The sequence below is a fragment of the Protopterus annectens genome, chromosome 2.part2 (genome assembly GCF_019279795.1).
Source record: "Protopterus annectens isolate FY-2018-M chromosome 2.part2, PAN1.0, whole genome shotgun sequence".
NCBI lineage: Eukaryota > Metazoa > Chordata > Ceratodontiformes > Protopteridae > Protopterus > Protopterus annectens.
This window is the reverse complement of record NC_056730.1, coordinates 524,852,235-524,872,110: the sequence shown is the minus strand read 5'-3', so window position 1 is coordinate 524,872,110 and position 19,876 is coordinate 524,852,235. Positions and strand designations below refer to the sequence as shown.

The 19,876-nt window shown below is 41.7% G+C and overlaps 1 protein-coding gene and 1 non-coding gene across 3 annotated transcripts in view; both read left to right on the top strand.

The window, feature by feature from the left end:
* The window catches only part of NOP56 (NOP56 ribonucleoprotein), a 200,517-nt gene that overhangs the window by 120,271 nt on the left and 60,370 nt on the right, over nt 1-19,876 (top strand). The window lies entirely within an intron of this gene.
* LOC122796095 lies at nt 11,323-11,394 on the top strand. Its single transcript, XR_006363928.1, has one exon. It is a non-coding gene; the product is annotated as a small nucleolar RNA SNORD57 (small nucleolar RNA).

Here is a 19,876-nt window from a genome sequence, read left to right as displayed (position 1 = left end):
TATGTGGTGTATTTGCTTGTAGATGAAAGTAAAGTTTATATTGGTGCATGGGGCAAGAAAAACTGAAGAAAATGGTGTCTGATGCTGCTTTTATACCCCTGACGACCTGACGTCGGGGAAGGGGCGACAGCAGCCGACGCAGGACCCAAGACTTAGGAATTCAGGCTGACTGAGGGCAACCTGCCAGCAGGGTTACCCAAATGTAATGACTGCAACAGTGAATAACCTCTACATTTATGGTGAGTGTACACAACTGTACTTTTTCAACTTATGATTTCTCATTTGCTGCTGTGACAACTGTCTCTGTACTCTTGTTTCATCCAGTGTGTCTTCAGTTTTTCCATTCCCTTGTCACTAAGTGAAGTCTGTAATGCCGTATCATGTGCATACAGCCACTTTGATTAGTCGCTCTTACCTGTATGATAAGTCGCTGAACCTTGATGTACACCTGCCCTCATTGGGAACCCTTGTAAAGTCCACATGCTGTTTGTATTTGTCATCTGAGTCCTTGTACATAGAATTGAAGCACGCTTACAGATGTTTCTGGGGTTTGGAACCAGCACAGGACTGCATAAATTGGCTTTCTTGTGACCTTGTTATATGCTTTCACAAGTCTAGGAATGCCTGTTTGGACATGCCTCATCTTTCTTTTCTGCTGTCTTGTCACTCTGGTACTGATAAACCAACCAACCCCCCCCCCCCCCAAGACATCCCATACTGCAGATGCCTTTAGCAAGGCCCCTTGGGAGGCTGCCATGCCTAGTGCAGTGTAGCTGACTACTTAGGGTGAGCAGCTACAGACATTAGTTGGTCCAGAGCTGCTGGGCAGGTGCCAGCTTCTGATGCCAACATTCTGGTTACTGAAGGCAAGAGGTACTTTTGGGGAACAGACACCCTTGGCCTGTTGTCTGTGCACCAGCCTTAGGTGTATGGGCTGAAGCCACACACCTCACAGGTCTCCCCACAAGAGTTCAGGCTTGCTGAGGATTTTCAAAATCTGTCCAATTCTACCCTGAATAGTGCCCTGCTCTGGGAATTTTGTAAAGCAAAAAGACTAAAGATGGTCTGTGCCTGGAAATGATTAGATGGCATATTGGCCAGTTGAGTAGGAAAATAACTTTAGCCTTAGTACCTCTGTATCTCTTTGGGAACATTTTCTGTAAGAGTCCTTTTAATTTGTAAGCTCACTAATATCGACAGCCCGAGAAGAGTTTCACAATTTCTTGATTATCTTGAATCCAAACCTTTATTCCTCTGGCTCTGGAAGTTGCAGGGCTGGTCTAGGATGCATCATTGCAATCTGGCTTTCAACCCCCTGCCTCTGACTGTAGCAAGTGTAACTCCCAGAAAGTTTTAAGAACCCTCTTGCAGATCTGAAGTGGTCTGTTCAGATTTTGGGTGGGGTCCAAAGGCTGCTGTTGGAGAAACTTGTTCCACTACCCTGGCTTTGAGAGACTTTGAACTATTAGTTTCGTATGATTAAAAATAGTCCCTACATCAGATAAGACTTAAGGCAGTGGGGATCAAAGATGAGGCTATCCAGATGTTATGCAACACCAGTGCCCAGTTTGCCAAATCCTTGAAATGCAAAGCGATTGGAGGATAGATGTTTTATTCCTGTAGACAGCATATAGAGACCAACCTTTCTTTCTCTTCGTTTGCATCTTATTCTCAGGGTATTTCAAAAAAATCAGGAAGGGTTGCCTTTGGCCTAAACGACACTGGTTACTTAGAATAAGTATGGCCAAGGAGGATCCATGGATACTGTCGAAGTGGACAGCCTCACCCAGAACAATGGATCCACAGTAATTGGCCCTTGAAAGTTTAAAGGGATTCTACTTGGTGCCCTTGGGGGCATAAACTTTTGTGCTGGAAAAAATTGCCCCACACTTTAGTTTTTAGAATACTCGTCTGGAAAATGTCTGCCTGCCAGACATATTTTGGAATTTCCAAGTTGTGTAAGGAACCATTTTTGGCCTTTCATTAAAGGATGACCCTCTGTACCATCCTCCCCTTTATGCTTAGAGTAAGCTTTCCTAAATAAAACAGTTGGCCTGTTGTTGTCTTTGTTCAGAAAACCAGCTTTAAAGAATTTTTCATTGGTCGTGCATACATGATTTGTGATTTTTATCTGGAGAAAACTATCTTGCTGAAAATTTGATCAACTGTCTGTAGCATTTGTAGAAGGAAGGTCTGTAAATAAACAATTATCTAAATGGATTGCAAGTTGCATTCCATTGTTACTACCATCCAGAAAAGCAGCACCTGACAAGGTCAGGATGTGTTCCATTAGGGCTGCAGGTTACAGAGTTATTACTGCAACACTTGTTTGGTACTCTACATAAATGTAGAAGCTACAGTAACTTCACTGTTGCAGTAGCCAATTCACATTCACACCCTCACCCCCAGTTTGCAGTCTGGGGACATGCTGGACAGGTTGATTATTCTGGTCATGATCAAGAGAGAACTAAAGGTAGCTTGTTAATATGGTTTAATTTATTTATTTATATTGTGGAAAAAACCTCACCAGTCTAAACTGGTGAGGTTTTTCAGAGTTTTTGTTTGTTCCTCAACCACTGGAAGGGGATTTACCTCCAGGATTGGTTTAGAAGGCGCCATTTGTTAAATCTCTAAAGATGGGACTGGATCCCTACCCTATTGCTGATGGCTGAAGGGAAGTTGAAAGTCTCTGGTATTTGCAAGCATCAATAAAACAGTGAAACTACTCTACAATACCCAACATAACTTTATTCTACTGCCTTCAAGTCTTCTCATTGCACTTGTGTCCTTTACGAAGTGTTCAGCCCTAGTGTGTGCTTACCACTTGGCAAAGTGGGAGCAAGTCCTTTCTGGAGTCTAACAGCAGGACTGGTGCCTTTGCTGCCCTCTAGTCCCAGTGAACTCCTCAGAAGCTATAGCTCAGCAGCACTTTGCTGCTATTAAGACCGCTTGAGTGATCAAAGGGAGTTTGTTTCTTGCCTCACTGTCTGTTCTCCCAATCTTCTTTGGTAATATTTTGCCTGTTTTGTCTGTCAGCTAACAGATATATAAAATAGTCCTCAAGGTTTGCTGTGTCAGTTACCCTCAGCTGGGGGTTCTGGCCCGATGTTCACTAGAAGAATATTACCTTTGAAATGTATAAGTTATGTACTTACAGAAAGTTAGTCACATTCTGAGATCTGTCACTTAACATTTTCTGCATTAGTTGGCTGTAGCTGTATGGATAAATATTGGCATACTCTTATTTAGAAGATTTAGCAGCAGAAGGGAGTTAGAGGAGCTCTAGCTTGAGTTCATTACCATTACGCTAGGACACCAAAGGCCACAGTTGTGGTGTTCCCAGTGTCTGGACAAAGACCAGAGAAGTCTAATTTTGGAAAGTTCATCCTACCTGTATGACTGGCTAATTCAAGCCTCTACATAGGCCCCTTTGTCATACATTCCTTAGCAGCCTGGGGATATAAATCTGGCCTGACAAACAGCGTCCATGAAACAACAACGTCAGTGTAGTACGTTGTATTAGGGAAAGACCCTGCCTCAGGGTTGGTGGAGAAGAGGGCAGGAATCGCTGTTTAGCCTTTGCAGGCATTTACTTAGAGGGCTGCCAGAGGTCAACTTGCCTATGTTTCCTTGGAGTCTGTCCTTTTATGCTAAATTACTTTGCTTCCATTGCCCCACAGATGACTTAACAGCCCTTTTTGCTAGAGGTTGTGTCTGGGTTTAGCCCAGATTATTGGTGACTTTTTAAAGTCTTACCAATATCCTTTGTGGAGGAGACCAGCTGTAGCCTGGGGTTGTCTGAAAGTCAGGCTGGAAGGATGGATGTCTGCCTGCCTGCCATGGATGGATTACACAGCAGCAAATTTGTTCAAAACATTTTGTTGCAGATGTGCGATAATATGCATCGTATTTTCCCCTCCATTTAATGTTGCATTCTTTCACATTTTGTAGTGGAAAGTTTCCCTTTTGTTATGCACTTGAGCTGTGCTGGCAGGGTCTCACTGACCCCCCCCCATCCACATATGTGTTGAGTTACTTTTTAGGATGTGGGCTTTCTAGAGGCTGACTGAGTACATCAGTAGTTTGATAGTTTGGCTGCGATTTCCACTTGAAACAAAAAAGACCTAAATTGGCTGCTTGCATTAATTTTGTGTTCTGTCTTCAGAAAATGCCCTGAAGCTCAGAGCAAAAGAGTGATCATTTCAGGGGCATAGTCCTTTCTGGGAAGAAAACTTTGGCTGTGGCTGCCTCAATTATGTACTTGTATGGAACAGATAAAACTAGCTAGTTAATGACTGCAGGATGCCTTAGTACTGTATCAAAGCTTTGATGTGATAGTGTTCAATCTCGCCGTTTGTTCTTACACATGGGTTCGGAGCCGATCCTCGGCTCCGTGCCGGCCTCTTGCAAGCTCTGCATCGAGAAGAAGCTCGAGACAATCTAATACCCACAATCCCCCTCTGCCTTTACCTCCGATCTAGTTTGCCGCTGCTGCATACGCATCATTGGGAGCTAGCTCGAGAGTTTCTAAGCTAAGATATAACTTTTTTTGTTGTATTTTATTAAGGATTCTATTCTAGTTGGTATTATCAGTATTAACAAGTGTGATTGTGTTGTGGTTCCGTAATTCTTTGGTACCGTTAACCTTATTTTCGGTATTTTTGTATCGGGGCCTACACCCTTCACATCTTTCCATATTGAGACAATTTCTACCGGATTTGACATTTACCTGATTGTGACTAATTTTTCTCGGATTTGACTGTGTTTTTCTGGAGTTGTATATTATTCTACAATGTCTGAGAAGGCAAAGTCTGGTTTCAAGCGTTGTCAGTGTGGCCAAAAAATGTTGGTCACTGACCACCATAGTTCCTGCGTCTACTGCCTTGGCCCTCTCCACTTACAAGAGGATTGCTCCATCTGTCACTCTCTTAGTGGGAGGGTCATGACAGATAGGCGCAGGAAACTGATGGACAGAGGTCTATTGAAACCGGCTTTCCAAGAGGCTTTGGATGCTTCTGACCAGGCATCGAAGTCCTCTAAGGAATCGAAGACGTCGGAGCCTAAGTCATCGGCTCCGAGCTCTTCTTCAAAGGTTAGATCACCGGTTCCACAGACTTCGGGGCCGAGTGTTCAACTGGTGTCGGTTCCTGAGCCTCGAGTCTTGGAACCGGTGATGGAGCTCCCTCCTTCGGCCATATTGAGGTCGGCTCCGTCTTCGGTTCCTTCGACCCGTTCTTCCTCCAAACTTTCGGATGTCGATGTGGATTGCGTGGTGCAGAAGTTGTTGGAGCATTCGGCCCTCTCTAAACTTATTTCGGTTTCCACCCAGTTGGTGTCGAAACTTGAAGGCCTTCCTGTATCTCCATCCATTCCTCCTCCGAGACCGATTCAGTCTTTGGAGCCGGAAGAGGCTGATCTGCTGATTGTGGAGCCCTCGGGTCCAGAACCGTCCTTTTCTCGGTCTGTTCCCCTCACCTCGACTCCGTCGGACCCGGTACCGGAGTCTCTGAGCCGACGGTCTGTTCTTGGTTCCGGGGCCGAGAGTCGAACCGACGCGTCGGTTCCGACTCTCCCCCTCGGGGCCTCGGCACGGATCGATTCAGCTCCGTCCTCGGGGTCGATGCCTTCGGTGCCCGTGTCGGGGATTCTTCCCATTTCTTCGGAACCGGGAGACTCTTCGATGCGGGACCCGGGAGCGTTCAACCTGATGAGGAAGGTGTTGTCTACCCAGACAACCACATCAGTGGAAGCAGTTTCTCCTCCCCATAAAGGGCCTTTGTCTTCATCTGCACCCACGGCCACATCCAAGCGTCGGGCACCAGTGCCTCAGCCACCCCTGGAGGGTGCCCCCTCTTCCTCCGAGGCTTCTTCGGATGCTCCCCACGAGGAAGTCCCTAGGAAGAGACTGTGTAAGAGGAGACACTTGGTTTCTCCACAGGAATCCTTGACATCTGATACTGACTTAGATGAGTCAGAGGGGTCCCCTAAGTCACCTTCAGAAGATGTCTCTTTTTCAGACATTTTGGAGATCCTGAAAGAGAGAGGTGACTGGCAGTCCCTTCCCTCTTCTGAGGATGAGTCAGTTCTGCTGAAGGCATTTGGTGCTCGCCCTTCCTCCTCCTGGGTCACTCCGCCCTTTGACGAACTAATGGAACTTATTGCTCGAAGGGCGTGGGAGACTCCTGACACAGTGGAACCTGTTCCAAGAAAACCGAACAAGTACATCACAGCACCTCAGGATAAGTCCTACCTTACAAAAGGAGTTCCAGTAGGCGCTATGGTGGTGGCTGCAGCCACGAAAAGGAGATGTCGGAGTCTTCTTCGTCCGTCCATCCGCCTAATAAAGATTCTAGGACGATGGATAGATATGGGAAGCGCATTTTTAGTTCAGCGGCTTTTTCCATGCGGTCCCTGAACTATTTGACCCATTTTACACGCCTGCAGAGGGATCTAGTCAAAGAGTTGGGAGATACCCTCCAGGGTGCTACAGATGCAGCTGTCTCAGAGAAAGTGACAGCGCAACTTAATACCCTAACATCGATTGTTAACTCGTCCATGAGGCTGATTTCCTACGCAGCCGAAGGTTCGAGTAGGGCAGCAGCTTCAGCGATTGCTCTTCAGACAATCCTGGATGCGCCTATGCTCCTTTGGAAGCCTTCAAGTCTTCCTTTACAAATGCCCCATTTGACGGTGCCACTCTTTTGGCCCCAAGGTAAAGGAGACCCTTACCCGGTGTGAACAAGAGGGAAAGACTCTGTCTGCTGTCGGAGTCCGTTTTCCACCCCAACCAGACCTTTCCCCAAAGTGCAACTCGGTGGGAAAACGTGGTTTAGACAACCCCAAGGGTCTTGCTCGGGCAGACAGGGTGATGCCCTCTAGAGGCAGAGGAGGGGCAGAGGTGGAAGACGCCGCCCTGGCGGCAGAGGGGTCCGCAACATCAAGGTGACAGGGAAACACTCCTGGTAAACCTTTCCAGCACTTCTGAGAGGAGGCCCGACTGTCCTGAACTGAACGCAGTAGGAGGTCGCTTAGCTGTATACCCTCAGGCCTGGCAAGATATAACTACAGACAAGTGGGTAAAAAGCGTAGTCACCAGAGGTTACTCCATACCCTTCCTATCCTATCCCATACCAAGGAAAAGACTCCCAGATGTACCGCCCCATCTGCGAGAGCCAGCAGCTTTAGAAATTTCAAAGTTGCTAGAAAAGAGTCATCCAGCCAGTCCCAGCGGACCAGCAAGGATTCGGGACTTACTCAAGGTTCTTTTTAGTTCCAAAGAAAACAGGGGACTGGAGGCCCATTCTAGACCTAAGCTACCTCAATACTTTCGTCAAGAAAGAAAAGTTCGAATGGTCACGCTTCAATCGATCCTTCCATTCTTACAGAAGGACGAGTGGATGTGCTCAATAGATCTAGAGGATGCATACTACCACATCAAAATGGCCAGGGCATCCAGAGATCATTTGCGCTTCCGGCTGGGAGCCAGTCACTTTCAATTTCGAGCCCTGCCCTTTGGTCTGACCTCAGCCCCAGGGTCTTCACCAAATGCATGGCAGTGGTAGCGTCTCACTTGAGACGTCAGGGATTCCAGGTGTTTCCGTATCTGGACGACTGGCTCCTTTCGCCACCACCGGCGTCAACTACTGCAGGCCAGAGACTATGTTCTTCAACTGTGTGTTCACCTAGGGATCTCCGTGAATTTGGAAAATCCTTACTTCAGCCATCACAAAATATCTTGTTCATAGGAGCAGAGTTAAACACACGTCAATTAATTCTGAGGCTTCCCCCAGAAAGGATATTATCACTGCAAACTCACATACGTCTTCTACTCTTGTCAAGGAAATCTCCTGCAAAACTAGTACTGAAGGTGTTGGGCCTCATGTCAGCCTCCCTTATTGCAATTCCACTGGGAAGGCTGCACATGAGAGTTCTACAATGGCTACTGTTTGCTCAATGGTCATTTCAACAACTACCTCTAACACACGAGATTCTCATAACAAAGACTTGCAAAACAGATCTAAACTGGTGGCTCCAAACGTGCAACCTTTCCCAGGAGGCCGTTTGTGCTACCCACGCCCACAGTTACGGTGACCACGGACGCTTCCCTGATAGGGTGGGGGGGCATCTTTCAGGGACAGACAGTCCAAGGCGAATGGACCAATTTGGAGTACAATCTGCACATCAATGTTCTAGAGTTGAGGGCAGTGTTTCTAGCGTTGCAACACTTTGCTCCCCTTCTTCCTCTAGGGACTATTGCAGTTCAGACGGACAACATGTCGGTAGTCTGGTACATAAACAAACAAGGGGGAACCAAGTCCTATCAACTATGCAGAGAGGCCATGAGAATTTGGCAGTGGGCGGAGTCCACGGGTCGCTTTCTAATAGCAACGCACATCCCGGGGTCATCCAACGTCATAGCCGACAGGCTGAGCAGAGCAATTCTGTTACCGCACGAGTGGTCTCTAAAACAGTCAGTGGCGAAAAGGATTTTTCGCACGTGGGGCCAGCCTTCCTGCGACGTCTCCAATGAATGCCAAATGCAGGAGCTACTTTGCCCTATTACCCCCTCCAGGGGAAGTCCCCAGGGACGCACTGGTTTACGATTGGCCCCCGGGACTCCTATACGCATTTCCCCCATTTCCTCTGATATCGAAATTTCTCCAGAAAGCCAGGAACCTTCACAGGACGATAATCCTCATTGCTCCATTCTGGCCTCGTCAAATTTGGTTTCCCTTCCTGAAAATTCACTGCATTCGGGGACCCTGGATTCTGGACCCAGAGCCAGATCTGTTGACTCACTCGTCAGGGGTTCCCCATCCCGCGCTCCTGTCACTCCATCTAGCAGCTTGGCTGCTCCAATTCCCAACTTAGCCAGGTCTGATCTCTTGTCACCAGCAGTCCAGGATATATTAGTGGCTTCGCATAAAGCTTCCACTACTAAAACATATACTAGCAAATGGAAACGGTTTGTATTCTGGGCGAATACACACCACGTTGATCCCTTTATAGCTCCTTTGAATAAGATATTAGAGTTCTTAACAGACTTATTTCATCAGGGTGCTTCTCCTGCTACTCTAAGAGTTCAATTGGCTGCCATTTCGAATTTCCATGTGGAAGAATGTGGAGCTCCTATCATGGCTCACAGACTTTGTAAAGCCTTTTTAAAAGTTTTTCATATTAGACCACCGGTCAGATCTCCTACGTCACCTTGGAGTCTAAACTTGTTGCTATCTAAATTAATGTTGCCCCCCTTTGAACCTGCCTCTTCTTGCCCATTAAAATTTTTGTCCTGGAAAACTCTTTCTGGTAGCCATTACTTCTGCTAGACGAGTGTCTGAACTTCAGGCTCTCTCCATCAAGCACCCTTATTTGATCTTTCACTCTGACAGAGTTTCTCTTCAAACCAATTCATCCTTCCTCCCTAAAGTGTGTTCTATTAACAATATTAATCAGTCCATTGAATTACCCACTTTCTTCAAAAACCACTCCAACAAAATGGAGTATATGTTACACAAATTGGATGTTCACAGACAGCTAAGGTTTTATTTGGATAGAACAAAAGATCACAGGAAAACAGATCAACTCTTTGTGGCTTTTGCTGATAGCAGGAAAGGACTTGCAGTTACCAAAAGAACTCTTTCTAAGTGGTTAACGGATTGTATAATCTATGTCTACGATTCTGCAAATCAACCCCTTTTACACAAACCCAAAGGACATTCCACAAGATCAATATCTACGTCTTTGGCTCATGCAGCTCGCCTACCTCTGGATGCTATTTGTGCGGCTGCTACCTGGTCTAAGCCACATACATTTATTTCTCATTATAAAGTAGACAAGGTTTCTAGGGACAGGGCAACCTTTGGTTCCACTGTGCTCAAGAACGTCCTCCCGTGAGTTCCTCAGGATCAAGGAGCTAGGGACGCTACCCATGTGTAAGAACAAACGGCGAGATTGAACACTTATCACATATAGAAGTTATGTCCTTACCATAACGTTCCATGTGGAGTGTTCATCTCGCCTTTGTTCTTACAGTCCCACCCTCCCACCCTTAGGAAGAACGTTCTTTGATGCCTGGCCAGAAGCACTTTTTGCTACTGTCATTATTCTGTGTACATAGTTGGTATACACATATACTTTATATGTGTCTGTTTATATATGTATAGGTGTATGGCATGAATGTGCTATTATGTAGGTTGGTTTGCTTGCAAACTAGATCTGAGGTAAAGGCAGAGGGGGATTGTGGGTATTAGATTGTCTCGAGCTTCTTCTCGATGCAGAGCTTGCAAGAGGCCGGCACGGAGCCGAGGATCGGCTCCGAACCCATGTGTAAGAACAAAGGCGAGATGAACACTCCACATGGAACGTTATGGTAAGGACATAACTTCTATTTTCTGACCTTGTATTTCCTTTGTAGATGTTTACTTATGTGAATGTCTTACTTTTCCTAACCTAACCCTTGAATGTGTTCATTTATTAACCATGTAAGCAAACTGGTCATCTTGGGCTCTTCATCTGCAACAGAGGCAGTGCAGATGGTTTAGCTAGTCAACTGTTGTGTTTTCTGGGAGGTGAGGAAGACTATAAATTACTCTTTACCCCCCCCCCCCAAATTTTAATGTGGGGTGCTGTTCTGTCATCCTTCTACCTTCAGAGAGCGGAGGGGGGCCATTTTATGCAGTGAGCATTGGTGTTATGTCAAGTAAAAATTGGATAAAACTTGTATTTTGTGTGACCATAGCTGCGTCTGAAGTGGTGGTCTTTGTCTTTCACAGTGTATGTTAAAAGTACTGTGGATATACGCCAGAGGAAATGCATACCATAACTCCTACCTCTTGGAGAGGTGTGGTACTGTCCTATCTTTTTGATTTGTGGTGCTCACTTTTTTTTTTTACATTTTGGGGTGTGCAAGGTCAGTTAAAACATGGGATGTGCAAGGTGAGTTAAAACAAACTAGTAAAAGCAGTGGGTAAAATGTTGGCAGCTCAATGTTGATAAGTCAGATCAGTAAGTTCATTTACTTTCCTTTTGCCCATTTACAGTCCTAGATCTCTTCTAGTAGAAGAAGAGAAAACAATTTGTTCGGATAAGATTTAATTAACAGAGGACTGTCTCTAAATGTGTGTTCACGCTGGATGTTTTAAGAGTGGGTTTTTAGGAAAATATCCCTTCAGGAAAATTCATTTAGTACAAACTGGCTGCTTCACTCCTTGCATCATAAATGTAATGCCTTCCCAAGGCGTGTTTTTTTTTTTTTTTTCTAGGAAATATTTTTGGTACTTCGGTTCCTTATTAAATTTCTGTTTGAGTTGTGTGCAGTCCTGTTGGAAATGATGCAGATGTTTTTCTTGACAAAACTGTGGAAGCTTTAAAATGCTGATTTAATGAGGCTGATCCAGCAGGGATTGCTAGTAGTTTCAAGTAACCAGGTGTTTCTTCCAAAGGATTTCAGCGTATCTGAAACAGCTTCTAGTTTTACTTTTAAGATCACACGTGCAGTTCTTCAGAACAAAATAATTTCAACACAAAACAGAATTGTGAAACTGTAGCCCTCCTCTACCACGACTGTATGTGATATTGTAGCTGAGAAGTGCATACAAGGGGCAGCAACAATGGAGGATAGCCATTAAGTTTTACGCAGTTTTCATGTGGTTACTACACAGACAACGTTTTCTATAGTTTTGGGAGACTTGTATTGAAGAGCTCTCCTGTATTCTGCCTTCTTGATCAGGTTGTTTCCTGTCTTGGATGCCGTAGGGCATAGAAGCCTAGTATGTAGAATCCCCACAAAATGGATATGCGGAGACTTGAGACTTCTAAATTTGGGGAGGGTAGTAGCATTAGCTGTATGGCTTGTATCCTAAGTATATAACAGCTGACCAGCTTCAATGGCACACTTTCACATTCTCTAACTCAACACTAGAGTTGAGCAGAGTGGTTGGGGGTGCCTTGCCCTTCAGAACCTTGACTCTGAAGGGCATCCCTCTTGTGGATTTTTGATAGACTGTATGCTAATGGCGTTGCTGAACAGAAGTTCCTTTTGGGGTGGACCTTCAGTTTGTTTTAAGTGAACCTTTTCTGTGAAATTAGTTTTGTGCTTTTGCATAACTAGTATTTTGAGCATAACCTTTCATGCTCTGCTGTTCTTTTTCACAGCAGCTTTTGTTATATAACGCTGTCACTTTGATTTTAGATGTCCAAGAAGAGTAAATATGGTCTAATGTACAGGGAGAGGTTTCTGGAAAAAAAAATTTGGATTTGTTCCTTGCCTTTACCCCACTCAGTGATGCAGTTGCAGAGTGTACTGTTGTGTGACAAGTGGTCATTCAGATTGAAAGTTAATGATTTTTAAACTCTTAACTCATTCACTCCAATGGCGCTCAGGAAGTTTGCAGTGTAATTTCCAATGGGCAAGGCCTAGGCCTTTTGTCAGAATTTTTGTCACATTTCAAACAAATGTTCATATTTCTGGAATCCTAAGGGTTGTGCAAGAAGTATAAATGGCAAACTTCAGCACAAACTATTTTTATAGTGGTAGTATTCTTTCAGTTCTAGATCTTAAACTGAATTTTATAAGTCACAGTAACTATTACATTTGTAGTAATTTGTTAAACAACTTACAATATCTCTGCAGCCATTGGTTGCATGCATACTGTCAGCAGCATTTTATACATCTAGCTGAGAGCTTTCATATGAGACTGAGGAGTTGTCTATGAGAAAAATGTGAAAATTATCTAAATATAATGGTTATGTATTTACCTGCACTAGACAGAGGTCCAATATTAAGGCAGTTGAGTTTGCCATTATGTAAGGTTTAAGATGAAGTATCTTAAAACCTTGTACATAGCATAGTTTTGAAATTACTGCAGATATGAAGAAGCAATGTTTGATGCCTGGTGAGGTCAGTAGGAGTTGACTGCAGATGCACCTGTAGGCATCACAACTTGAGTAAATTCACAGTGAGATTTTACAAGATTGTTCTCATTCTGAGGGGAGTAGACAATGTTGAAAATTTTTTTTTAAACACAATTTTATTAATTCATGTCAAGACAAGAAAAACTCATATAAAATATTTTTACAAATATGATGAATTGATCCCGCAGGAAAATCTAAATGATTCCAAATACAACCTATATACATATGTGCCAATACTCATCCAGCAAAAACGAAAACATATCAAAGTATACCAGATAAAAATTTGACATACTACAATTCACCTTAAGACCTCCATATATTCCTATTGAAATGATGTGGGGGACATTAATTTTTCAACTCTTCCTGTTTGAAATTTATAGGGGGATGTTTACTAAAAGATTGGTAGGCATACTAACGGATCAGGAATATAGGGGGTGGAATAGGTATTGGGTATAGAGAGATTGTTAATCATTTGATAAGAGTAGAAAGATAAAGTCCCATCGTTTCTGGTAATAGACCCGCTTACAAGGATTAATTATTAACTTATGGGATCTAATGTACTGGATAGCTAGCACCTTAAAATCTTTCCAGGATAATTTAGTACGATCCAGCCAGTGTTTGGTAATATAAAATTTAATCAGAAGACAAAGTACTTAGGGCATGTAGTCTAACTTTAGGCATATGGATATTCGTGATATGTAGTAGTGCCAGTTCCCAGGATAGTGTAGATTTATGGTAACCCATTTTATCTAAGCGGACCTTAAGTGAGCACCAGATGCTGTATGAATATCTGCAAAACCACAGTATATGTATAATATCTTCATGTGGGTGCGAGCAGCAGGAGCATATAGTGGACTGATTTGGATCAAATTTGTTTAAGTGAACTGGGGTTAGGTACAAATTGTTTACAATCATGAATTGTGTATAAAAAAGTTTTTTATATGGCGAATACATAAGCGTATATTTTATAGCCTGATATTTCTGATCTGTCATGAGATTAACACCCTGTCGATCCCAGTAATCTGCAAATATGATTTTTCCTTGATTTGAAAAAGATGGAGAAGGATCTGTAGGCTATTGAAATCATGTTTTTCTTGTTGGTTACGTTTTGAAGTAGGGTGTCCACCTGCTTCTGCTCCTCTTCAGTACTAGGAAAGTTGTGAAGTATAGATAGGGTAAGTTCTCTAAGTTGTCTCAAAATAGAGATATATTTTTTAGGTAAACCTAAAACCATACGTAGATCTGTTAGGGTTAAATGGTTATATTTATGTATATCCCATAAAGTAAAGTCTTTGATTAATGGGAGATCGTTCAGTTTAATCATTTTACCATTCAAAATTATATTAGGATTAAGATGAAATGGCTGAAAAATGAGGAGGGCATTATCTAGTTTGATGCTTTGGAATAAATCTTGGAAGGTTTTTATTAATCCCTTCAGGGCGGGGTGTAGTTTTAATTTTTTAAGGTTGTATTTGTTTAAAAAGGGTATAGCTTTAGGGTTGAGATTCTTGATTAGGGTATAATTATACCATAGTTTGACCCATAGTGGAGACCAACTAGTAGAGTTTGGTTGATGGTTTGCAATTGTGTAAATCCTGGTTGCTTGAATGATTTTATAATATAGAAGTAGGTTAGGCATTGCTAGCCCCCCCCCAAATTTTTCGGTAGAGTGTGCCTCTAATATGAAATTCTGACAGATTTGGGGTGCCATAAAAATTTTGCAAAAGTTTTATGAATTTTGTTAGAGCGAATTTGGGGAGGGAGAGAGCGAGGCATTTAGTTGGTAGAGAAGCTTGGGAAGAACATTCATTTTGATTATAGAGGTTTTAGCAAGCATGGGAAGATTCAGTTTTTGCCATCTTGAGATGTCCTGGGAAATGGAAAGACATGTTTTGGATAAATTAGATTGTAGAATAGACTAGGTGTGGTTATAGAAAACTCCTAGATATTTAAGGGAGTAATCTACACGAGAGGACACATCTGGAAATAGATAATTTTTATGTGAAAGGAGGTTGATGGGTAATATAAAGGATTTATTTTTATTAATTTGATATCCTGATATATCGGCAAAGGTGTTCAGGGATCTTTCTAATTTTTCCATGTCAGTCAATGGGTGTTCAAAGTAAAGGTTCAAATCATCAGCGAAGGCAGTTAAGCTAACCTTAAGTGTTAAAGATTTTAGGAATTGAATGGTGTGTTTGCTGGGTTAAAAGCAAAAAAAAAGGGGTTTGAGCTACAAGTTAAATAATAAAGGCGAAAGAGGGCACCCCTGTCTGGTGCCGTCTGCAATTTTTATCGGTTGAGAGTATTGTCCGTTTATGTATAATCTCGTGTAAGAACTGTGATATAATATTTTAATAATGTTGATAAAATCCAGTGGGATGTTAAAAGAAGATAATACTAGGAACAAAAAATTCCAATTAACCTTATCGAAGGCCTTACTGGCGTCTATCACCCATGCATAAGTAGGATTTCTTTCCCTTTTAGTAATTGTCATAGACTCTAAAGTTAGGGTATTGTCCCAGGTATGTCTGTTGGGAGTAAATCCTGACTGTTCTGAAGAAATTAAAGTATGCATCATCTTTTTAAGCCTAGTAGCTAAGATGGCTGTAATCATTTTTATATCTACATTCATAATAGAGATTGGTCTATAGTTATTTAAATTAGAAGTATCTAAAGTGTTTTTAGGAATTAGGATAGTTTTAGAGTGATTAATGAATCTGTCAGAGATTCCACTTAGTGAAATATGCTCATAAAGTTGAAGCAGAATGGGAGCCAGTTTAGTTTTGAAAGATTTATAAAATTCGGGGGTAAACCCCATCTGGGCCAGGGGCTTTCCCTAGTTTAAGATCATCAATAGCTTCGTGGATCTCTGAAACCTTAATCGGGGCTGAGAGGGCAATTTCCTGGGATTTAGATAGTTTTGGGAAAGTAAGGTTGGATAAGAATTCCTTCATCTCTGTCTGTGAAGGTAGTGTGTTGTTGGTAGCATACATATCTTTGTAAATTTGATGGAATAGTTGGATAATTTGCGCATTCGATTTATAAAGAGTGTTACAATGTTTAATCGGTGTGATTCTAGGGGATTTGGGTGTACAGTTTATCAATCTAGCAAGAGCCTTAGATGGTGTTTGTACGGATTCAGAGTATTTAGCAATATACCTGAGTTCTTGAAGAGAAAAGTTGGATTGTTGGAGTTCCAGCAATTCTTTTTGTTTGGTAAGTAGTTTTTCTACCTCTAGGGAGTATCTTTCTGGGAGATTATTTAAGGTCTTAATTTCTGATATTAGTTTATTTTCCTGTTAAGTTTTTTAAGGTAAGTAGCTTTCTTAATGTAGATTCCCCTCATCACAGCTTTACATGCTGCTCACCTGATATCAAAAGGAATGTCATTGTCTCGAGAGGGGGAAAAATTCTTTGAGTAGAGGTGATTTCTTCCTTTAGTGACTGTTTAAGTAAATTACTGTTTAGCGCCCAGTTATAATTCTTGAATGTTGGGGATGGATTAGCAGTAAGGCCTATCTCCAGGACTATTCTTGAATGATCAGATAAAAATCTAGGTTCAGTTCGGAATTTGATTTGCTCATTTGTTAGAGTATTTGACATTAAAAAGAAGTCTATGCGTGACCAGGAATGATAACACTTTGAGTAATAGGTAAAACTATTATTATTCCCAGAGTCTCAGTCAAATGAGATAGGATCCATCAAAATCAATTCTCTTAAGACTAGAGAATCCTGAAAATTTAGGGTTGTCGCTTTACCTGATCGATCTGTGTTGGGGTCATTGACCATATTCAAGTCTCCCCCCATAATAAACATATGATTTGGGAATTTAAGAAGAAGGTTATAGACCTTCATAATAAAATCTTGTTGACCCGAGCATGGGCCATATACATTTAGAAATAGGACAGGTTTATTTAACTCATGCGTTAAACATGTGAAGTAACACCATCTGCCCTCTTGGTCAGCCCCTCTGTCAATAATCGTGGGTTTAAAAGATTTTTTAATGATGATAGCAACTCCTAGAGTTATTAGAAATACCCGATGAAATAATTTCTTTTACCCATTTCCTATTATTCTCTTTCCCCCGCTCCTCATTTCTCATGTGAGTTTCCTGTATGAAGCACAGATCTGCCTGGGATTTATAAAGCAAATGTAAAACCAGATTTCTTTTATTTTTCATTTGAAACCCCCTTACGTTCCAAGACGTAATATTCCAGATTTCAACCATTTTTTAATGGAAACAAACTATCAATATGAGGGTATTTGGAGTGTAGTATAAATAAGAAGGGAAGATTTTCAGTGAATTTGTAGTAAACAGTAATACGTAAAGGAATGGCACAACTCTCTCAATCCTAACCCCGTGCCTAACCACAAATTCCCTACCATTGAGAGAGAGAGAGAAAACTATATACATTAGCCAAGTACAATTTTACTAAACAGGTGCCATAAAAAGGTGTCGAAAAATACCAACCATATTTACAATCAATGCACACCATCGGAATGATTCCCCAGCAAGTCATCAGAAACCGTACTTATCTTATCCAAATAGCTTCCCAATCCTGTGAGTTTACCTGAAGAAGTGGTTAATTACAATAGAGTTAACCATATACAAGAGGTTCAGTAATATCTAGCAGTTCTATGTATACTCTTCTAGGGGGTTTTACTATTAAACCTCTTTAGAGTTTAGCTACCGTTCCTCTGGTAAATACTTAAATATCAGGGTGTGGTTATTAAATTTATACTCAAGGAATACCTCTGTACCAAAGCCGATATGTTCATAGTAGGGTATGGTATAGGTGTTTTTTCATTAGATTGTATATTTCAATAAAATGAAAATAATTTTGTTCAGTGAGGACTAATGTTTCCGTTAGGGATTCACTTGTATTTTCTAAATTCAGCAGTGGTGTAAGAATGGTTTGAATTGGGTGCACAGACCTTGTTTTCTGTTCAGGACCTGTGCTCTCTTCCTTTAATTTTGTTATAAAAACATACAGGAGAGTCATGACTGTAAGATAGGGGTAGGTACATAATAATAAGAACTCATTTACCAAAGTGGAACCTGCTCATGCTTGTGTATATAAAAAGAGTATGCTAATTTAGTAATAGAGGTGATTCGGATGTAATCCTGGTGTGCTTTAGTGTATCATGTTCTTAGTTAATGACTGAAGCAACAAAAGTTGAAACTAAAATAAACAAAATCCACGTCAGCAGAACCAGCAGCAAAGAGTCCAATATTAAGTTTTATTAACATCCACTTTTCGTTCAAGAAAACTGAACTTCAGACAAACATCAAAAGGTAACAAATGTAAAAAAAAACTCCTTAAATACACAATTAACAACACATGGTACATTTGAATGGACCGACCAACTGGTTAAAACTCGCTGACGTCAATGTGTGGGAAAAAGCTGATCTCAAAGCTTCTTAAAGTGCTACTGCATACAAAAGTTAGGTCTTTACAAATTGTGTTTTGAAATCAAACTGACCCAAATAAAATGAAAAATTGTCAATAAAAATGTGTCTGAACATAAAATGTTTAAAACCAAGAAAAACAAAACATGATGAATGGAACCAATTTGCTGACAAAAAATAAAAAGTAAAACATAAAAAATGAGTCATAAATGAAGAATAAAAATGAAAAATAATAAGATTATCTCTGCATACTTCTGAGTTTCAAAATGCAAGCTAAACTTACTCTGTCGTTAAGACCTGGAGGTCTATATGAACAGAGTTTCAGCTGCCAAATCACACTCTAATAGTTGAAAAGGACCCCCCCCCCCCCCCCCGATGTCAAAGGAAACCTGTCCTAACACCCTGAAAGTAAAACTGTGCTGAGGGTGGTCATTAATATGTTTTGCCAAAGCGTTTTCACACTTGTTTTTCCTAATACAATATAAATGCTCATAGATTCTTTCGTTAAAACCTCTGTCAGTCTTGCCCACATAAAACGCTGGGCAAGACTGGCAGCAAGCTAAATAAACAACCGATCGAGATTTACAGTTGAATCTACCAACAGTGGAGAAAGAAGACCCAGCAATTTTGAATCTCGAACCAGTGGCAATATGCCTGCACATGTTACAACTCTCACATTTGAAAGTGCCCTCTACTCTAACACGAGTGTCCTTTTTTGTTTCTAGTATCCGTTTGAGGTTATCACCCCTCCTGTATATAAAACTAGGCAAAGTACCAAACCTGGCTTGTAAGGCATAGTCACACCAGAAAATACTCCAGTTCCTGACCAACACCTCCTTGATTAAGTGAATCTCAGCACTATAATTAGTGATGAAAGAAATAGAAGTGTCTACTTTCTTGTCTACAAAGACTTCAGGCATAACTGGAGTTGAATGTTCTAGTGGACAACTTGTGAACAAACTGCTTTGTAAAATAGGTTTATAAACACCCCCATACCTTTTAGTCTGGACCTCAGTAACCAGGTCGTGAATAAACTTGTCTGGGTAACCTCTGTGTAGAAACAATCCCTTAATCAACTCACATTCTTCTAAAAAGGGTTCATCGTCAGTTACCATTCGAGCAGCGCGCACAAGTTGCCCCTTGACTACCCCTCTTTTTTGGTGCTCAGGGTGGGCACTAGTAAAGTCTAACGTGGTGTTAGAATAGGAACTCTTACGGTATATTTTGGCCTTGAAGCTACCAGCAGAAAAATCTTTGTATAAGTCTACATCAAGATAAGAAATTCTAGAATCAGACTCTACAAATGTAAAATTCAAAAAAGACGTGCTGGAATTAAGATGGGCCATGAAGGTCCCCACATCATTAGTTGAACCTTCTGTCAATATAAAGTTGTCGTCCAAAAATCTGGTGTAAAAATCAATTTTGAACTGACCGTTGCGATTACCAAACACATGTCTGTGTTCCCATTCAGCCATTACAATGTTAGCAAAACTGGCCCCTACTGGTGAGCCCATGGCTACACCAGTCTTCTGTAAATCTCTCTTCCCCCAA